The 22,245-nt window shown below is 32.6% G+C and overlaps 1 protein-coding gene across 1 annotated transcript in view; it reads left to right on the top strand.

The window, feature by feature from the left end:
- Positions 1-12,060: 12,060 nt before the first annotated feature.
- Positions 12,061-22,245, top strand: part of LOC111033811 (putative fatty acyl-CoA reductase CG5065) — a 45,687-nt gene continuing 35,502 nt past the window's right edge. Inside the window, exon 1 of the mRNA XM_022314739.1 lies at positions 12,061-12,699. The gene's annotated coding sequence lies outside the window, so the exon portion shown is untranslated. The remainder of the gene's footprint in view (positions 12,700-22,245) is intronic.

Here is a 22,245-nt window from a genome sequence, read left to right as displayed (position 1 = left end):
TATGAAATCAAAACCACGGAAATTTGCTAAATATTTTGTAGTTAAAAAATAATTTGATTTACCACCGATATAATTTTCTCAGTATTGGCTAAAAAAAATAGTAAAAAATCAATTACTTTTTTATAACTTATAAGTTATAGTATATTTTCATAACCCTTCATTTATAAGATTAATAATAATAAGTTTGAAATGGCGTTTCTGAGATATAAAAATATATTAAAACTTTTCTATTTTAATTTGTTCATAAGTTAAAAAAATATTTAATAAAAAAAATTGTACTTTGGTCTATTTTATTAATTTAAAATAAAAATATGCAATATATGAACTCTCCGTAATATAACACGAAATACGTATACTCGAATACATCGTCGCATAGTCGTATCTTCACCACTTATATGATTTGTAATTAGATTCAATAATTCATTGAAGGAGTGTCGAGACATACGAAAATAACAAAAAAATTTGCTTTCATCCTGTATCAAGTTATTGTAGACAGGGGCGGACTGGGCCGGCGGGAAACCGGGAACTTTCCCGGTGGGCCGCTGTTCAAAAATAATTTGTTATTATTACATTACTTATTACTTAAAATAAAATAGCCAATAGGTATAAATTCAAATGATGAATATTTTATATTTTCATATTATCATTACGCGCGTGTATGAAAAATTGTTTACATTTGGTGTTTAAAAATAGGATTTAGGTTTTGGTTCGGCTGATACTCCATCAGGAGTTTGCGTATGATCAATAATTTGAATAATATATTATTTTAGTAATGCAAGAAAATCTTTGCAATCAACCGCAAATAAGCATTAAAAATGTAAATACCTATCTATTACCTAAAATTATTATTTTTCCCTAGTATTTTTTTTAAATAATAGGTATGCAATATGAATATAATTTATTTCCAAAGGAAAAATGAGTTAAATCTAGTTATAACTAGAGTTAGGATGTTGATGACCTAAAAAACACACAAAAATGCCCTAAAAAAAATGCAAAAAAACCCTAAAAAAAGTGCAAAAATGCTCTGAAAACTTCAAAAAATGACCTTAAAAATTATCTAAAATACTAATTAAGTAAGTGAAAAAACTTATTTATAAATAATAATTTTTATTAGAGATATGGGTATAATAATGGGTGTAATAGTAATTTAAAATATGAATTATAAATATATTAAGCATTTAAATAATTCAATATATAACACTCAAAGAGTAAATCTTATCGGAACGCGATAAATGTAATCACAACAAAAACCCCACAATAATAATATTAAAATTATTTTTTACTAATAGTCCAAATCCAAAGTTAGATTTTAAATAAATTAAATTTGTTTCCAAACTTGGGTGTAACATTTGCCCTAAAATCTATAATTTGTAAAAAATGCTCTAAAAGATGAAAAAATGACTTAAAAATGTTGAAAAATGACGTTAAAAAACAAAAAAAATGCATTTATAGCTGAAAATGCAAAAAATGCAAAAAAATGCAAAATAAAATTAGAATATTCTGCATCAAGGGAGCATGAAACAAATTTTTAGCTAGGATAGCATTGTACAGAATAAAAGGAAAAAAAATGCAAAAGTCATCAACATCCTAACTCTAGTTATAACTAATAAAAGTTAATATACTACAATATAAGTGTCATAATATTTTATATTTTTACATAAGGTATTAAATAGTATTATGTTATGATTAAATGACTTTTACCAATATATTATTTATTTGTGAAGTACTTCATTAATATTAAACAAAATTAAAATTACATATTGAAACTATTTGGTAAGTTTAGTTTAACAAATCTTAAGTTTCACACGAGTTCCGAACCCAACAGTCCCAAAAACCCCTGGCTAATAATCTCTTACTTGATGCCATAAACAATTAATGAAAAAAAAAAAATCTTAAGTTGTTTTCTGGGAAAATTGAAAATGTATAGAGGCTGCATTCCTCATTGAATAAAACGTTGGTATATTTAAGTTTTTACATTTTTGTGATGACGAAAAATGGTAAGGGCCGGGTCAAAATATAGATTTTCCATGCCAAAATGTTGCCCCAGTCCGCCCCTGATTGTAGAGTGTATAAAATTGACCAGTCTGAAACCTTGGTTGAAGTAGTGGATGTGCCCAAAACATTGTTGTTTTCTTTATTGTTTATTTGTTTTTATTTTTATCAAAACAAGAGCAACGGCATCTTCTTCCTGGAAATCCATCGTGTCGTTTGAAAAATGAGCATAAAGAACTGAGAATGGAATGCTAATGCGCGTTTGAGTGTTAAATTTAAAAACGTGCGACTAAACTACACGCGCGTTTAAAAAACACTCTTGGAAAATGGCCGTAATGGTAATTATCACTCTTATGAGAGATTAATAATAAATAGAAATCACGATACACAATTGTTGGGACAGACTTATGGGTGTATGATGTTAGCTCGCTTCAATGTTATGCTATTTTAAAAGATGGTTATAAAATTATTCTTTCATATAATTTATAGTATAAGTATACGGTTTAAAGTATTATTATAAACTCTTAAAACGCCTCTTCATTTTTATATATTATAATAAAACTTTTCATAGTTTGCGCAATGTATGTTTAGTTATTTCTTCAGTATGAATATTATAGTTTAAACGTATTTATGAAAATTAATTTTTGATGCTGCGTAATGTATAGGTTTTATAAATTACAACGATGTGTTTTTTTTTTGAAGTGGAAAAAAAGATCTAAACATTTTCATATAATATAAAAGGAAAATTCACGTCTAATCAGTATACAATATACTTTGAAGTGGTAATTTTTTTGATTTTCTCAGTAGTTTGAATGGCGTTGCACGAAAAAGACTAAAATTGTTTTTTTACATGCAATCTTGATTCATTATTGTTTTTAAATCCATACGAAAATTAAAAATTCTTTATTCACTATCATTTGCTGATAAAACCGGCGGAACTATATTTTTTGCTTTTTTCAAAATTTATGCTTTTAAAGAAAATACTATTTTCGATTATACTATAATCGTGTTATATTTTGATGTAAATTGTTAGGAAATTGTTCTCCATAAACGTACAAATTTTTTATACATTTTTTGTTCGTATACGGTTCACTCCACTACACATACAACAACGTGAATAACTTATCATTTCATTTTCTCTATAGGAATATTTTGCATTTTGCGGTGTATGGATTAATGACTGCGGAGTCAAGCACCTCTTATACATTTTGCAAACTATAAATATCAGGTTCAAGTACTTACAGCTGGTTAGCCTGGAAGGCCCGGGGTATGACGTTTTTCGAAAAAATTCAGTCAGTTTTATTATTATCGTAGAAATGTAAATGTTTATTTCTTACAGTACCTGCAATACAATCAATACGTCATGAATTATGTCGTTTTAAGTAAACTATTTAGTAATTACAATTTAAAAATCAATATTACTGTTTGAAAAAATCACGAAATTGATTAAGTGGGGCATCTTGGGTGAAGCCCTCTACATCTAAATGTATAAAAAAAGTTGTATCCCCCCCTTTCCCCCCATTGGCTGAGCTACAGATACACCACTGGTTCGTCTATAAACCTTAATTAAACAGGTATCTTATAATAACGGTTAGTTTTACCAAACAGTTATTCAGTTAATAAATAGTGCATACTAATTAATATCATGGAAATTCGGCACTGGTTTCACTCGAAATATTCAACGTTAATAGGTCGAAAGCAATAATGATATAACTTATAATATTACGACTGTAGTTATCATCATCGAAAATTGTTCGTGAAAATATGAAAATTTGTATCTACCTTAATGTATTGATATAAAACCGGCGACACTCGCTCAAGGTTTTATCTCTTGTTTATTTAAAACACACACATACTATAATACATATGTATAAATATAATGACAATCATTAGTCTCGTAAATCATCATGATGTACTAGCTAACTATAGCTAAGCATCGTGGCCTTTGGATAAGAAAACTTTTTTCATCTTTATTTATTTTTTTTTTTTTTTGTAAATAATTGTGCTTAATTATAATATGTTCTGAAGAGTTAATTATATTCTGAAAAAAAATCGATTTACCTAAATGAATAGGTATTAATTGTAATGTTGTAGGTAGAGTATAGGCATACCATATAGTATTGTTGTCTAGTGCAGTCAATAATGCTTATTTAATTATGTAGTAGATACCTATTAATCTATTATCTCATCGATATATTTCTTACGTGTTATTCAACAAGGATACCCACTTACGACCCACCTGCTCAAAAACAAAATACAAGATTGAATAAAAAAATAATGAATGCCTCTTATTTTCTATTTTCTATTTGCAGAGGTACTCCAGACTCTAGTTCAAAGTGATGACCACTCGTCGCAATCATCGTCTTGAGTGGAAATTATCCATCACACATGACTCGTAATACATTATATAATATTACACATCATATTATATGTGAGTTCCGTTGATTTCTTCTCGGATTTTCTCTAGATAAATAATTCATGTGATAGGTCCTTGGTGCATTCGGGAAATGGGTTAAGTCAACATTTGGTGTGGAATGGTATTACGAGTGTATTTACAGAACAAAAATACAGAAACAAATATTTTCCACCGTCTGTTCTATAAACAATTAAAGCAGTGCTGCTGCAACTGTAATAGTCATTGTGTTGTTTAGAAGTGGTTTAAAGACTATATAAAATGTGATTTTAAACGAGTAAAATACTTTATTGCCAAGTGACTTAGTATATTATTATTTCAGTTGGAAAGGTTGCACAGATGATAAGTTTTTATTGAATTTTTTCCGGCGATAATTATAATTTATAATATATGATAACAATTTAAAATAATAGGTAGGTGTCTAGGTGAAATATAACTATATAAGTATCTACAAATCTAAAAATATTAAATCTAAAATGCACATAGATTATTATTAAGTTTTGAATATTTCCGTATCACCTATTTTTAAAATATTATGTTGTTCTACGGGATAAATATTGATTTTAGTTTTGCACTCGAAGGGTATGCGTTTTTCTGTCAACAATTGTGAACAAGAAACTATTAATATCCTAAAGGTTCTTTGCACCTATCTGTTTGCAGTTTTTTTCAGAATTTTCCTAAGAATGGTATTTCTTGGTTTTTCTAGACAAAAGCTTAGGAATTTAAAAATTTAAAAATGCGAAAAGAAAGACGAAAAAGTAAAAATATACAATAAAATGTATGTAAGGTTTAAGTATAGTTCATACTGTAATCAAAAGTCTAAAAAAAAGTACAAGTTCAGATTTTTTTATAGGTATTTTATAGCAAGGTATATAAATAAAAGAAAATATCTCTTGAAGTAGGGGTGTAATAGACACCGGTCTCCACTCATAAAATCGGTTTTTGACTTTTCGTATGCCATGATTTATCATTAAATTCAAATTTAAAACATCCCTTACAGTCCTTGACCTAGTCAATGACGGAGTACATTCGAAACCAACTACTATAAAGAAGAGTGACTTTTCCGATATTTTCTATTTAAATCAAGATAAAATGCAACTTTAAAATTTTTAATATTCATCTCGTTTATGAACAATTTACAACTTTTTTGTCGTTAGGATTTATGACATTTTTATTAATTTAAAAATAATATCAGCTTATTTATCATTGCATAATATAGAAAATAATACTATTATACATTTTCCCAAATTGATATCCATTTTATTATCATCCAATGCACGTCTGAATTTAAATATAAAATCGTCAATGCGGGATTTAAATATTAATTAATTATCATCATTGAAAATCCTAGAATGCGATGGTTATTATTAAATTGTTAATTATTTAGGTACCTATAGAATAACACTTTGCCGAGCATATACGTATATGAACAATAGATAGGTATCTTTATATTATATTCTTCACTGTATAATAATAATAATATTTATATATTTTAGTTGTATACAGTTTGCATTGATATAGATTTACACGTAAATGGCAAACAAATTACGTCCGTGTAGCAATATATCTATAGCCATTACCCACATAATGAAATATTATGATGTTTATTAGAGTTAGCACTCGGAACAATAACGATTTCAATTAATTTACAGTTAATTACATGCGGTACACACACCGCAACCTGCAGTATGTGCATTATGCGCTAAAAGCCTAAAGGGATCCACAGACAGTATACATCAATCTCCTGTCCCTGACTCCTGAGGCCGCAGACGCATTTAAATCAATAAATTCTTATATATGATATCTTTTTAGCATAAACTCTGCAGAGTACTGAGCGAGCTCTGCATATTATTATAATATATTGTAGGCACAGTCAGGGAGTTTTGCACTTTCAGTGGAAATAATCACCGATCGGCTCCTTCACCATGATGAGCTAACAACGTGTGTCAAAAATCTACAGGTTTGTTGAGACGAATTATTGTTGTTATAAGTAATAGTTTATTATTTATAACACCCCCCCCCCCTCATATTGAAAATTCTTGGGCGTGTCACTTTTTATTGCAATCTCTGCGGACCGTGGTCAATAAACAACGATATTTCACAGGTATATGCACAGTTATTTCACGCTTGCTGCAATGGTCAACGGTTATTAAAGTAAATCATGTCAGAAGTAGAGAAAAAATAAAATACAACATAGGTATTAAACATAAACGTAGATCCAGTCAACGGTCCGATGTCAAAAAAATAAATAAAAACGGTCCGTTTGATGAAAACAAAAAACAAACACGCATAACTGCACAAGTGTAGACTTACACTGAAGGGGTGACAAATCGATCGTATTACGATACAGGTATATAGGTAGGTACTTACGCTATAAATGAAAAACGTTCATAGGCTCGATCTGCAGTAACTGCTCGAATAAAATGCAGGTAAAACGCGTCCAGTTCACATTGGCACTCGGCAACCGTTACGATTTAAAAAAAAATACTGTAATCAAAACACCGTATTTTTTTCAGCATAATGTTGTATACCATTTGGACCACTGTTTTTTAGAATCCTAACGGTTGCCGAGTGCCAAAACTAACTGGACGCGTTGTGCATGAGGTATAACAATAATTATACGTCATAACAATTGATCACTAATGTACCCATTATTAATATCATATTATTTGTTTTTGAAATTTTAGGATGATAACGATTTCGGGTGTCTTTTCTAAGGTTTTTTTTCCATTTCAAGGTTATTAAAGATTATCAATCAATTTCAAAGGTTTTTATTGACACTGTGCGTAATATAATGAAACCATTCAGGGACAGATTAAGTTCCTACCTATGTATTATATACCTATATAGTATATATGCATCGCATTATAGACTGTGAAGCGATTATGTACCGATGATATTATACCACGGTTGTCGCATAACCGTTAATTTCATTGAATATTATAACGCTCGTCAAACCGATATTATACAGGTTTAAACAAACGGGCTGGAAAAAAAACTATCAACGCGCTTGAGATCCAGTCAATAAACGTTTTGTGCAAAAACCATTAATTTATCGATAAATCACGTGCAGTCGCCGTATGTGGTACCGAACGAATTATTATAGTCCTCTAGTTTTGAATTGTTGTGATTTTTTCACTAATTTTTTTTTTTTGATAACATTTTCTCTATCGAGCGAACGAATCTCCCTCGTTTTTGAAACCTTGGCCCTCGGCTTATTAATACTGTAGACTCGTTGGTCGTGCACCATACTTAACCACGCAGGCTCTTATGATAATGTACACGACGGTCGCTCGACGTCTTGACTGGGCCAAAAAACGAATTCATTCGCTTACACGTGTCTTTAAACAGTATAATAATTTTTCCACACAAATTAATATCGAGTATTCGTTGAGAGATTTTATGAGTTTTTCCTGGACTCCCGCAGCCGGTTATCGATCATTTGCAGGCCCCGACGAGGTTGTGTAGTAGTACTCAAAATTAAACTACGAGTCATCAAAACGTATCTGCAAATTATCATCACTAATATGAACTGTAAGTACCTAGATGTAATCCACTCATATTTTAAACAATAAGTGTTGTAATTCATTTGATTCCTAATTTTTTGTGATTTATATTATTCGCTGTACGATTATAATTGTTTTTATCAAATTATTGTGATGATTGTTATCCTACAAACAATATCGTACTTTTTTGCACTTATATTATTCTCTACCTATCCGTCATGGCGTGTATTTGTATATGCACACAACACCTCCCCCACCACCCGAAAATGTACCAACGCGAAAATCCCGATTTGTTTGTAAAGTTCAAAGTATATATAATGATTTATTAATACATAGTATATATTTTAACTCAAAAAGTATAAAAATTGGCACCTAGTTAAAAATGTATAACAGCTTATAACTTATAATTCATAAGAAAATGCTTGATGAACACTAAATTTAATAAAATTATTATTTTAAAATGCATACATAATTAAATTCGGATAATTGACTTTGAATAAGATGGGTTAAGTGTTATTCATTGTTATGTCATCCACCGGCGAACTCATAAATATATATTTATAAATTATGTAGGGATATTGATTGTGGATGCACCGTACAGTTTTTGTGTAATTTAATTGGGAAGTTACAATATATCTATACCTAAATGTAAGGTTTTATAAAAGTTTTTTTTTCTCGTTTGAACATATTATAACCGTATTGCCATCATGCATGGACAGAAATCAATTTACCATCCCTTATTAGGTAATTGATTAAAAATTCGATTTTTTTTTTTTAAATTAAAAATTTAGTAAAATAATTTTTGATTTTGTGAAAAAATAAAGCAATATAATATAGGACATAGGTACTAAATATTGTTTTAATTATTATCAAATTAAAATTCACTTGATTCGTCACCTAAAATAAGTTAGGCTCATTAAATACGATTTACTGAGCTTATTGATGTGAATGAATTACATAAATACATCGAAAACTAAAACTATTTATGTACCCACCTATTTTTTTACTCTTTTCCCTTGATGTTTATAGTTTATATAATATGAAAACATTGAAAATACTTCCGAGAAACTGCGCTGTAGTACCTACATAAGATAGTTGTGAACAAATAACGGAAATACTGAAAATCAGTGTATTGATATCATTTTCAAATGGGTATTGCAATGAAAATTGATAAATAAACGGTTTCTGGTTGAATCAAAAATAATAATTAAAATGTTCAATATGTCAGACATGTGCCCTGCAACTATTGCATTCGATGCTGGGTTAATATGTTATTACTTATAAGTAGAGGTCGGATTTTTATGATTTTACATATTTGTTTCTAGTTTATGCAGTTAAATGGGAGTGAGAAATCTTTACGAATCATGAAACACAGAATTCACAGGAAAAAATTTATTTTGCATAAAAAAGCATATTTTAGAGGTTAGAGAATATTTAACACGTTAGAGAATATTTGGGAATATTTTTGTGATACCCGGCATATAATGAACATATTTCACGCATATCAGCATTTGATAAATACAATGTTCACTAAATGATTTATTTCCGGATTTTAATAAAAATTAATCTCCAGGTATTCCTTATCGATTGCGAAAGCACAACGGTTATTTCGTTAGCTGTCACGACTATACATCGAACAATATATAGTAATTAATTGTTATTGTAAAATTAATTTAATTAAATATTTTTAAAACCAAATTAATAAAAAATTAATTTAAACTGTTTTTTTTTTTTTTATATCAAAAGAATATTTTGCATATTTAAGGACATAAAACATCATAATATATCTGGTATTTTAAAGGAATATTAAGAGAATATATTGCTTATTTTATGTGACATACAAACATCATATTTTAAGGATTTTAAAAGAATATAAATCCGACCTCTACTTATAAGTATTAAAAACGTCACACGTCCATCCAATTGTTTGATAAAAACCGTAGCGAAACAAGTTAGTAAAAAATTGCAGGACCCATTCTTCTTATGATTTTTAAACTTGAATTACATTTTTCTTATAAGACGTGGTATCGAAAAAATAAAAACGATGTTTCACAGTCAAAGTTCTAATCTTTTCATGGCGAAAAACTGATTTATTAACTATAAGACTATAAATATAGCCTATTTCAGTCTTAAATCCTTCGTGAAACCGTTTTTCTACATAATCTGGCTAATACACAACAACTAACTACTATGGAACAGTTGTGGGATCATTAGAGACGTGTCTAGTAAGTCACGGATGCCGGATTGACATGAACAATTAATAAAAGTTTGATAAATCAATGGTGAGCTATAAAAATGGTAGTTTAAACGTGATTTAACGGCACATGATTGGTCCGTTAAATTTTACTGAACTATTAAATAATTAATCAATTTTTAATGCAATCTTACATAAATATATTAGGTACTATAAAAGTTTCATTTTTCTCGAAATTTCATTAATATTGCCTACATCAAACCCCTTATAAAGCTCGTGTGAACGGCAAACAACGATCAAAACGCTGGAAAACTGTTCGACGTGTAGGGACGGAAGCGATGTGAGAGACATTTCGGTTTTACGTGGTGATGATGATGATGATGATGATGATTATGTTTTATTTTCATCGTTTTCTGTGAACTTTTTTTCTGCTCAAATAATGACGTGTACTCTATGTAGTATACAGATGTATAAGGGCCATTTTTATCGATTGTATTTTTCTATCATCTCTGTGTGGAGTATATATAGTTTCCACAAGTTCCGATCAGAACCGTTCAAACGTCTTTTTGGACGAAAAGATTGTTGTCTTCCACTCGTAACACTTTCAAATTTAATTGTATCGGCACTGTTGTCGGCGAGTCTATACAGTGCTGCATTATAATCACGTCCGGTTTTTCCCCTCCTTCGCGATTACCGTAGGTACCCGTGAGTAGTTTATTATCATTTTTAGAATCTCAGCGAAAACGAGCAATGTGACTAGTATATTTCAGCTATTATGTTTTTCGATTTTTGTTTTTTTTTTGCGTCTGTGAAAATGTTTTCGGTTGGGAGTATTCTGAATGTTCTCATCATCATCTCGGGTTCTTACTACTTACCCACGTAATATAATGCATTATAACACTGGCACATGATGAGAAATGTTCCAATTTACAGCACCCATTTGTTTATAAAACCTACTTCGGTTTTCACTTTTTGATTATAATTTAAAAATTACCATCTTGAACCCTCCCCCAAATAATTTATTATAGAAAAAAAAGATAAACTAGGTATACAAATGTCAAATAAGGTACACTATAATAACTAATAAGTGTTACTAATAAGTAATAAGGTGGCCTGGTCTTTCCTTGTTCGCTTTGAGTTATACATTTTTGACACATACTTATTACTTGTATTAAGTAAAAATTCTGTACATATTATATTTTTTCATTAATTTACAAAATGGTTAATATTTCATAACTTAACCATTTTTTTTCTCTAAAATACACACAATAAATAATGATAGCACTTACTAACTGTAATATAATTTAGAAACTGATGTTTTCACTTTTATTACTTATTTTTATTATTGTATATACATTTTTTAAAAGTACGTCGAATAATGAGATGCATATTTCTATTTATTATTGTTTGTAGAAATTATAGTATGGACATAATATCAAATAAAATAGGTAAGATTCACCGATGAGATTATTCATCATTGATTTATGTAATGACCGACTACACCTCAAATATTACTGTAAAACAAATATTAAGCGGAGCACATATTAAGTTTCTAATAGCCATTAATGAAATCATTACCATTCACAAAACAAAAAAAAAAACTAAAAAGATCTCCGAAAAACGTCGAGGGGATGGTGCCCCCTCCCCCCACGGCTAGAAACTCGTTCGGGAGACTTAGGCCCCCGCCAAGAGTCCCGATCGTGATGCCGTTATGTATATAATACAACGATGGCCCCAAGTGGTGGTGGTGGTGATGGTGGTGGTGGTGGTGGTGGTTCAGTGGTTGTGATACGGCAGCCACTCATAATAGCCCCGCAGAGAAACATACATTTCACCGCGTATAGGTATAATATTATACACTTTCTCGCGCGTCCTTCTTCTCCGGACGTCGCCGCCGCCGCCGCCACCGCCGTCGCGTCGTCGTCGTCGTCGTCGTAGTCGTCGCCGTCGCCGCCGCCGCCACCGCCGCCGCTGTCGCCGTCAGTGTCCGATTTACTTCCGGCCGACCCGACGGGCCACCGCGCAACACACACACGCACACACACTCGCACTCGCGCACACTCACACACACACACACTCACTCGCACACACACACACACACACACACACACACACACACACACACACGAACACGCACAGAATCGCGCGAAGAAACCGAGTACGACGACCGCACCACTACAGCGCACGCGATCACGAGAGTCGGAAGTTCGCGAACTCAGTAGGCCCCTGTACACCGGGACCGCGTGAAAACATCGCGATTTCGACTCGAACATAATAAATTATTTTTATAGTAAAAATTATAAATAGTAAATGAATAATTATTATTCGTCGCCGTCGCCATCGAATTTGTTTTTCACCTGATTTATCGAACAACCCCCGCACACACCCCGTCTGAGGAAAAACATCAAATTTCCTCCGTTACCGATAGTGGTGTCGCCGGTGCTATTTCGTTTCTTAGTTCTAGCTGTCTTCACCGTCCACACCTATATACATTATATTATTATAATACCGTAATATATAATACAACGTTGGCCAACGATTGAATTTCGTATTTTTGCAGAAAACCAATCGCCGTCTCAGCTAGTGCACCTCAGGTACGTACGCACGTTGCAGTCACATCTCGACGACGTTTATTATGTAATATATACACATAGAGTTATCACTATTATTATTAATAATTTTTACTGTACACAGTAATACACGCTATTCTTACAATTTTTTTTTTTTTTTTTACCCGCAGCGTTTATTTAATACGAATAGTTTTTTAGTTTTTCGCGATCACGGTTTTCCTCGAATCAACATTTTTCAGCTTGAGGAAAACCGTACCTGCTTAAGCACACACGGCCGGCGTAGAACAGAGGTCTGTCGATTATGTTTAGCGGTGGTTTAATATAATAATATATAACACGATGTCGTATAACAGTCCATAGGCAGGGATTGGGTTAGGGTTACGGGGGCTTAACCCCCTCAGATAATTCATGAGCTCCCAACCCGCTTAAAAAAAGTCCACGTTTGATGACCATTCATTATGTTTGAATATATTAATAATAATGGACTAAATTTGTATACATGATTTAAATTTGATTATATTTTTTGAGTTCTACATTTTTTATCTCAAAATCAAACCATTGTACCTACCCCATAAAGATTGAGAAATTTAACACATTTTTGATAGCTTAGGTGGTAATATTAATTTTGTTAATCGCCATTTGTCACTTATAATAAAATTTGTCTTATTATTTTATAAGTATTGCATTGGTTTTTGCCACAGGCATATTATGCCATTTTTTCGGGTTGGTGACGGGAGGTTTAATATTAATATTAATAATTAAAATATTATTGTACAAAATATTTAGCAAGTCTTTTTTCTACATTCGTTAACATTTCGGGGGGGGGGTGAACCCCCAAATCCCCCCTAGGTACGCCCCTTGTTTTTTCACAATCGGTAATATAATATGACAGAGGAACGAAAATATTTAGAACATTTTTTTTTTTTTTGGGAAGGGGAGTGGAGTGAGCTGTGATTACGTGCAACTGTTCAGTATATTATTGAAATGTATGCACATTATTTTCCCTCGTGGGAAAAGTGTTTAAATCTCCGCCTATGGACTTGCGGTGGACGCGGATTTGGTGCTCGAGGTGTGGATGATGACCGGTTACACAGCGGCGGTTGTTTGCGATTTCTAATCCGCGGTAAATTACCAAGGTACATACATTATTACATTATTCGCAGTGCATCTGACAATATTAATGACGGACGAGTTTATCGTCACCGACAAGTTATAATAGTATGAGACAGACCCACACGCAGAGCGGCGGCGGCGGAAAGGCCTCCGATTTTCGATCACTCGTGGCGGAGTGCATCTCGCCATTGTCTCCCATCCAGTTTTGTTTGCGTCAAGTCGAGTGTTTGTAAATTTAAAACCCAAACACCGCCTGCATATATACTATATAGGTCGTCGTTCGGAGCTAAGGGTGTTTTTTTTTTACTTCTCTCGTAGTTCTCGTCATTACATAATGCTATATAGTGCATATATTGCCGTGTATACATTTCGTATATTATTATCGGAGTACACTGTTGTAGTACGCATAGGATATACCTTTCGTCGACAATATTCCGAAAACAATTTGTCTAATCGATCCGAGATCAGTAAACCGCGTGCGTACGAGAATAATAATATCATTTAGAAATAATAACTCGACGGGGTCGACTGAATAACTGTCGAATATAATATACAATATAATGGGTGTGTATATATCGTTTATCGACGTAGACCCGTCCCTCTATATTATATCGGAGTTAAATCAATATCGATAATATTGTGAGAGCATAACGTTAAAGACTTTCTGGAAACCGATCCAAGTTTCAGGTATACACGTTTCAAAACCATAAATTAATTATTATAACAATTATGGGCGAAGATCGCTGAAATGGTTTTGCGATAAATTTCGATTTACCTATTGATTACTATTATTATTAGTATTAGCAATGCAATATAAACGTCACCTTACCACATCGTATATGGTGCAAAGGGGCTTATATTTTTACATAATGTAGGTATACTCTTGCGTATTATACTCCTCCCGCCAATGAATATATAAATAATATTTGTTGGAAAATCGTTTTTTTTTTTTAAGTCACATAATATATTGTATTTTTAAAATCGTTTAGTCGAAAGTAATCTACATAATCGACATACTAAATACGACTAAAATGGTTATTTCATTTCACATATATATCGGTAAAACGCTCCTGTTTTTTGTTCCAATGTTATATTACACTAAAACATACACAACGTGTATCATCAAAGTAATTCAACTAGGATATTTTGGCCATGTGTCACATTCACATATATAAAAACTCGTTTTGCGCGAAGAGAGGCTGATTAAACAAGATTGAATGAAAGTTTGCTTTTGTTCTATACCCCGGATTTAAACAACTCATGTGCTGCGTAATTGATTTATATAATTTTGTCGCAATAAGTTTCTTTTAGTCAAACAAATTCATTAAAAATAAAATGTTTCAAAATACAACAATAATTAATAAAAACACGTGCGTACGTATAGAGACGATTTCTATATAGTGAATTCATTACACACCTTCGACGTTCACCGTCACCACAGGTTTCCTTCAATTTTTTAATCGTTTTTTTCCACACATTTTGCCTTTATTTTTTGGACTCCAGATTATACCAAAACTTTCATACACTCTTTCGTCTGGCGCCAGTTCGTCTTCAGAAATGGACAACTAAAAAGTATACACGCGCAAAGGTATATCTATATCGATATCGACAGCTCTGTCGCTATGTGTTTTTAAACTCGTATACCTATAAACCCGATGGCACTCAATATTATTTTTATTTTAAACAAGTTTTGAACCGAAAGTATTTTTTTTTAAAACAATTTTCCAGGAATGCTTAATTTCAAGTATATTACGAGGAATTCTATACGTGAATCTGAAAAAATAATTATTTTCATTGAACCATGCCATCGCCATTCGTAATTTCACGTCATGTATAGATCCGTTTGAAAAATTTAAACACTAAAATAAATAAAAACCTTGTTATCGCCTTGCAAAGTTACTTTGAAGTGAAATCTGAGAAAATCCAGACTATAGTGTTAAATTCATTAAAAACCCGAAATCGAAAAAAATCTACGTTAAAATCGAATATGGTCACAAGATACAAACTAAAACCACAAAACGTTTATTATGACAAATGATATGCCATTAAACGAACGTCGCGTAGGACTGGCTTTGTGGACAGTACCTACGTACAATGAAAAGTGCATCGAAATCCCGCGGCCCTAATAACAATACTTAATGACATTTTGCGACGTGCTGTTTTCGCGAAAATCGATTTCACTTGTACGCCGATGATGATGATTAAATGATTGGGTTGGATTTAATACGTCGATATCAGACCCGCGCGGTACGACACGACGAAGACTCGTCTGATTGTTATAATCTACCTGTACCTATATATATATTATATTATGTAGGTGCACGATTTTTTTTCTCGCGACGATTCGACTGTGAGCCCGGAAGTAATCGGAAATGGATATAGGTATACTAATAATGTACCACAATATAGTTATAATATTTACGGTCGCCGGAGTGTGTAATTGACCAGGTCGGTCAATTACGGTATGAAGTGGCGCGTATACTATGGGAAATCAGAACGGGCAAATCTGCAGTGTCTATGCAGTATATATAGGCATTATTGTATCCGGTAGTTATACTTGGAAAAATCGAATGAAAAAAAATAAAAACGTTATTGGTGCCGATGAAAATATCGCATTTTCGAACGACGCCGATCGTCGCATGCTGCAGTGGACGTCGTCGCGCGGTGTAGAAAATTGGTTTTTGTATTTATTGAGCTATATATTCGAGTATTACCTAATATGTATATACCCAGGTAATAGGTATAAATATATACATGCATGTGGGTGAGCGCCGGCAGTCGAAGCGATTTTATTTATTATATTTATACAGTGTCATTGCCGAGTAATTGCCGTGGTGAAATATCATATTATGAATAATTTTTTTTTAACGCTCGAGCGTTGTGGTTAGCACTTGTAGTCTGTAGTGCGGTGCACACAATACTGTTATGGCATATTTTTATCGAACAAACATCAGCAGCGTATTCTACTGCAGCGCGCTTTCCCCGCGCACCCCCCCCCCTCGTCAATTACATTTGTTGGATTAGATTCAATTCGTACGATTCTTAACAACCACCCCCGTAATGGCCGTTTTCAATGAAACCACGACGTATAATATAATAATATGGCCTATACACGTAAGTAGGTACTTATTATTATTATTATTATTATATTTTCTAAGGACTATTTCCGAACGTATAATCGAATAAACGACCGACGGAAATACTGCTTCGACTTCCAAGCCAATACGACACGACACAGTATATACATATATATATATATATATATATATACGTATTTATATTATATTACTGTGATTTTACTCTAATATTGTACAAGGTGATCCATTCGATACACTCATTAGTTCTAAAAGTCTCGACTTTTTTGAATATAATTTTTTCTTATACATAATTTGGTCATGGCATTGACGTATATATAGTGGCTTCTACTGATCGTCAATAATTCAAACGCTTATAATGAGTTAAAACTAATTAACTACTCGTTCAAAGTATGAATTTTATGTATCAAAGTATGCACTCCTTAAAATATTCTGCTTCAGAATATGAAATGAAATGTGTACCTACGTAATGTCGTTCATTAAAAATTGTAAGAAAATATATGATTTTTTTTTTAAGCTGTTTTGCAATGACATAATATAATCGATAAACGTCTCGACAAACAGTAATAACTTTTTGAAATAATTAATGCTGGCTCTTAAAAATATCACCTTGTATAGTTGTATTGCGAAAAGGTTTCCCATTGTCGTTTTTATTTGTGAGTAAACGATTTGCTTCGGACTTCGGTATTGTTTTCTTAGCGGGCGTTCTAAATACATTCGACGATCATAACAATAATAATGAATATAAATATATTGTTCAGGAGTCTATAAAATTCAAAATGTTGAAAATTTGCCAAAACAATTATAAACACAGCATCAAAAACACCTCAGTCGCGGTGCTCGCGGGTTTCATTGACCAGCAGCAGTGGCCGAGTGTTGTTGGAGAGAGTTTTAAAATGTTATAATATAATGTCATATCATATTAATATCGTGTTTATTCATTAAAAAAATATTCAATAGATTTCGATTTTTTCTAATGATATTTTTCAAATTATAATTTCTATTTCTAATGTTAACATTGCTTATTAATGTTTTACAAAATTGTATTAATTATTTTTATTCGCGTGATTCTGTGATAGATCAAATAGTTCACTGGGTATTATGACTGTAACTAAATACCCCTGTACGTGCTATATTAGAATATTATATACATATATTATGGACGGAAGGCGTATAGACGTATATAGCGTGTAATGTGTACAATATTATATTATACTCAGAGGGATCGATTCGAAACGGACGACTTCCGCGGAAGCGATTACGTGATATTTTATCCATCCGCCGACTGGGGGCATCGCGAATTAATAATGATAATAATATTATAATGTATTACACAGAGTGATTCTTCTAACAGTGAACACCGCTCATTATCTCAAAAATCATTAACGCTTATGAAAAATGTTTTTTTTTTCATACATCATTTGAAGTCATAACAAAACAGCACTTTTGAAAATGATCATATTATTTTCATGTTTTCAGTTTATACTCTTGTGATTGACAACACACGTTTTTTATTTTTTATATTCCCGGGTAGAATATTTTTCCGAGAATTTCGGAGTATAAAAATCGAATGTCGAACAAATGTCCAATCTAAACTTGAAGCACTTATAACAAATTAACTTGTTCGACATCCGATTTTTATACATCAAAATTCTCGGAATCGGAAAAAATACGAGTCCAACATTTGCGGGGTTCCCGCCTGTGCCACACGTGACACGCCCTCACAAGTCCGCCGAGTTGTTGTGTAGTGGGTTGAACCTCCCAGAAATGTTATCGAAATTTGTAAAAAAAAAATATCTCGTTAAAGTAAATGTAGATACTAACTAACTATTATGATATTTTAACTCGTCGAATAAAATAGAACTAAAAATTAGATTTTCTATTCACCAGAGTTATCGGAAAAACATTGCGCATTGGAGTGCCTGGCCACGATATTATGAAATCAAAAGTGTGCGCGATCGTCATTCACGAAAGTAAAAATGTATTTAAAAAGTGACGACGGTAAGAAATAATTTATGACCTCTTCACAACATGATCATATCGTGTAAAAACACTTTCAATGTCGTTAATGGCTTCCGAGATGATGGGTGGGAGGGGAAGGGGGGATGCTCATTTCTATTATTGTTAAAAGAATCACCCTATATGATACATACACGCGAAACTGGTTACAGTCTCCGGACCATCCGTCGCCGCCGTCTTGTCTCGACACCCGGCGGCACGTAGTGTTACGTTTCTGGCGCACTTTATAACGTCGTCATTATTACGCATATCATCGCATGTTATGTTGTTATATTATTAAACACACGTACCTAATACATTCGTATATTACACACACACACACACACACACATATATATATATATATATATTGTACATAACATATTATATTATGTGTGTGGACGCGTAACACTCTCGTGTAATTATTACATTACATTATAATGTGTCGTTCCGGTCGTAAACGAGATTCTGATTTATACCTCTACGCGGGGCGTAATAATAATAATAATAATAATAATAAATGTGTGCGCAGGTATATTATGTATGTATTACGTTTATATACCTAGGATGTGACTTCTAGAAAGTTTCGATTCCACGAATTCGTGTCTAACCTAACGGCGGCGGCGGCACGACGTTAACGCCACAGTAATAATAATAATAATAATAATAATTTATAAATATAAAAGTAGGAAGTGATTGGTCACAAGCCGCGGTTCAGCATCAGTCTTCTTTCCACGTCGGGGACCTGTGATTTTTTTTTTTTTTGTCAATGAGACACCCGCGAGACGGTCACACAATTCTCCCTAGTTTCCGACGAGTGGATCGACAATTATTAGTATAATAATCTTAAAACGCGGGCAGCGATGAGCATAAGCGTTTTGTGTATGGTTTCTCTGCAAGACGCTTTTTATGCTAATAATTGCGGCCGATAGTTGGGCGGCGGAAATGCAACACGGCGCGTTATGTGTTTGGATATTATTTATATATTTTACATTGTAATAAGCCGCTCAACGAGTGGACCTATACAGTCTGTGTGGCTTTGTGCGATTCTAAAATAGACGTAGAGGGGTAATATTATTCTCAGTTTACAGTTTTCGAAGAAAATATACAAATAAGGGCAAAATTAGGTCGGCCGGGAAGTATTCAACTGGGCGCGGTATGGGCTTAAACAAAACTTGACCCGTTTTTGAGTAAGCCGCCTTGTTAAGTAAGCCTTAGTAAGCCTAATTCGAACTCGGCTCGTTTTCATATTATACGCATGCGCGGTGCAATACACAGGCGCGGTATATCATTGCAGTTTTTAAAGTTAAATATTTATACTCACCCGTGTGTGTCACTTGCCCATCCCAGAGGTCCTAATTTCGTTTTAGAATAAATTACTGTTACATTTATTGTAATATTATGTGTAATATTATGCTAAAATATACTTATATGAAATATGTAATGGCGTAGTCGGAGTACATTTGAAAAAATTTATATGGGTATGCGATGTATCCGGGTATCCCGCATGTACCCTTCAGAAACACCACCGGGGATAACGTATAGTATTAATACGATAACATATAATATTATAGCACGACGATAATAAATAACACATTATAACGGTACAGGTACTTTACAGTGGGAGTCCACTATGAAAATTTCAATTTGAATTTCAATTGTTTTTCTTTTGAATTAGGCAGGAGAAGTTACCAATAGGCAGGTAATTCATATTGCAATAACCGAGGATGGCAAATTAATGAAAAATTTTGAACTAGCTCGAGTTAGTTTCGTTAAGTCTGAATACATTTTTATCAATTTCAAGGAGAAAACGCTTTAAGTACGACGACCCATACGCCCATTTAACTCTAAAATATTTTAATGTTAATATAGAGAGAAAATAAACTCAACTCGACATAAGCTTTCGGCAATAGGCCGATGTTTATGCAGAGTAAATTATTAAATCAAAGCATGAATTATGTATTTGTTTATTTTTACGTAAACTCGTTGGATAATAGTAGTTACAGAGTGATTGAATAATAATCAATGAATAGATTTAACTAAATTTATAGATGATAATAGGTATGTACTAACTAATAGTTAGAGACTAACTAGATAATATGTAGTTTAGAGTTGTTAAATAACTTGACACGACTTCAACTCGACGTATTAATTTTCAAATTAATCGGAAAAAGCTAAGTAGTTATTACCGTGGGTTTCTAGCTAGGTACCCACAGTCGAGTTATTACGCTGAACAATTTAACTTTTTAACCGGTCGAAGCGCACATTATTTGCTGACTGTTATTTGTTTGTACAACTCGGTACCTGTAATTTACACGTCATAATTATTATAGTAAACGGACGAAAATTATTTCCGTCCCATCGCACGCACCGTAGCTAGTAGTAACAACAGTTTAATGTACCTATACGCATTGTATCGCAATAATAATAATATTATTACATAATTGTATGAGTAGGTAAGTATAACGAATAAAACCGCGGGGCCAGGACGTAGACGGAATGATTTCGTTCATCGCAACACGCGGGCAAACAACATTGTTATTTCGTTCCGAGCACATCACGCGCGTGTTGTACAACGCGATGGCCACCCGACCGGAAGGGGGCTGGTAGTGGTGGGGGGGGGGGGAGGGGGTGAAATCCGAACTGTCTAGACGAACCGCTGTGTCCGAAATAAACCTAATCTAATATTTTCGGCGGTATATATTCACATAACATATATATATATATATACAGGGTCATTCACCGAGTGCAGCGTTTTCATCCCAGTATTTCAATTTGATAGTGAATTTATTCAAATTCAGATTTTTGAAATTTTCAAATATGTCTTCTAGTAAACGCCAGATTTTCAAATACTCGACATTTTTCGTACACACACTGCTCTAAAGCGTAGTGTCCTGTGAACTCACGAACTTCTATTGATCAAAATGAGAACCTCCCCTTTGTACTGTTCTAGGTAGGTACTTACATCATTTTGCGGACAATTATTCAAAACATTTTGAAGTGTAAAAAATCACAAAATATTCGAAAAGAGGTCTTTGAGTTAGAACTAACCTTGTGTACTATAAGGTCCGATATCTTTAGTATAAATATCTTAATAACTGTATAACTGTTCGTTCGAATTTTGAATTAGGTGCATCAACATTTTCCAAAAAAATTATCCACTAAATAGTTTACATTAACTAACTTATAAAATAAACGTTTATTTTGCCACAGAATACTCGTTCAGTAGAATACAAAAAAAAAACCTCAAGAATTTGAAAATATGGTCTTTAAGTAGGTGTTTTTAAAAATGCAAAAAGTTATCAACTTGAATAAATTTATTGTTGAATTGTAAAACGGGGGGTGAGTTTGCCTGGTGAATCAT

The sequence above is a fragment of the Myzus persicae genome, unplaced genomic scaffold, assembly GCF_001856785.1.
Source record: "Myzus persicae strain clone G006 unplaced genomic scaffold, MPER_G0061.0, whole genome shotgun sequence".
In the NCBI taxonomy this organism is placed as follows: Eukaryota; Metazoa; Arthropoda; class Insecta; order Hemiptera; family Aphididae; genus Myzus; species Myzus persicae.
Note: the sequence above shows the minus strand (reverse complement) of the source record. Positions and strands in the feature narration are given on the sequence as shown.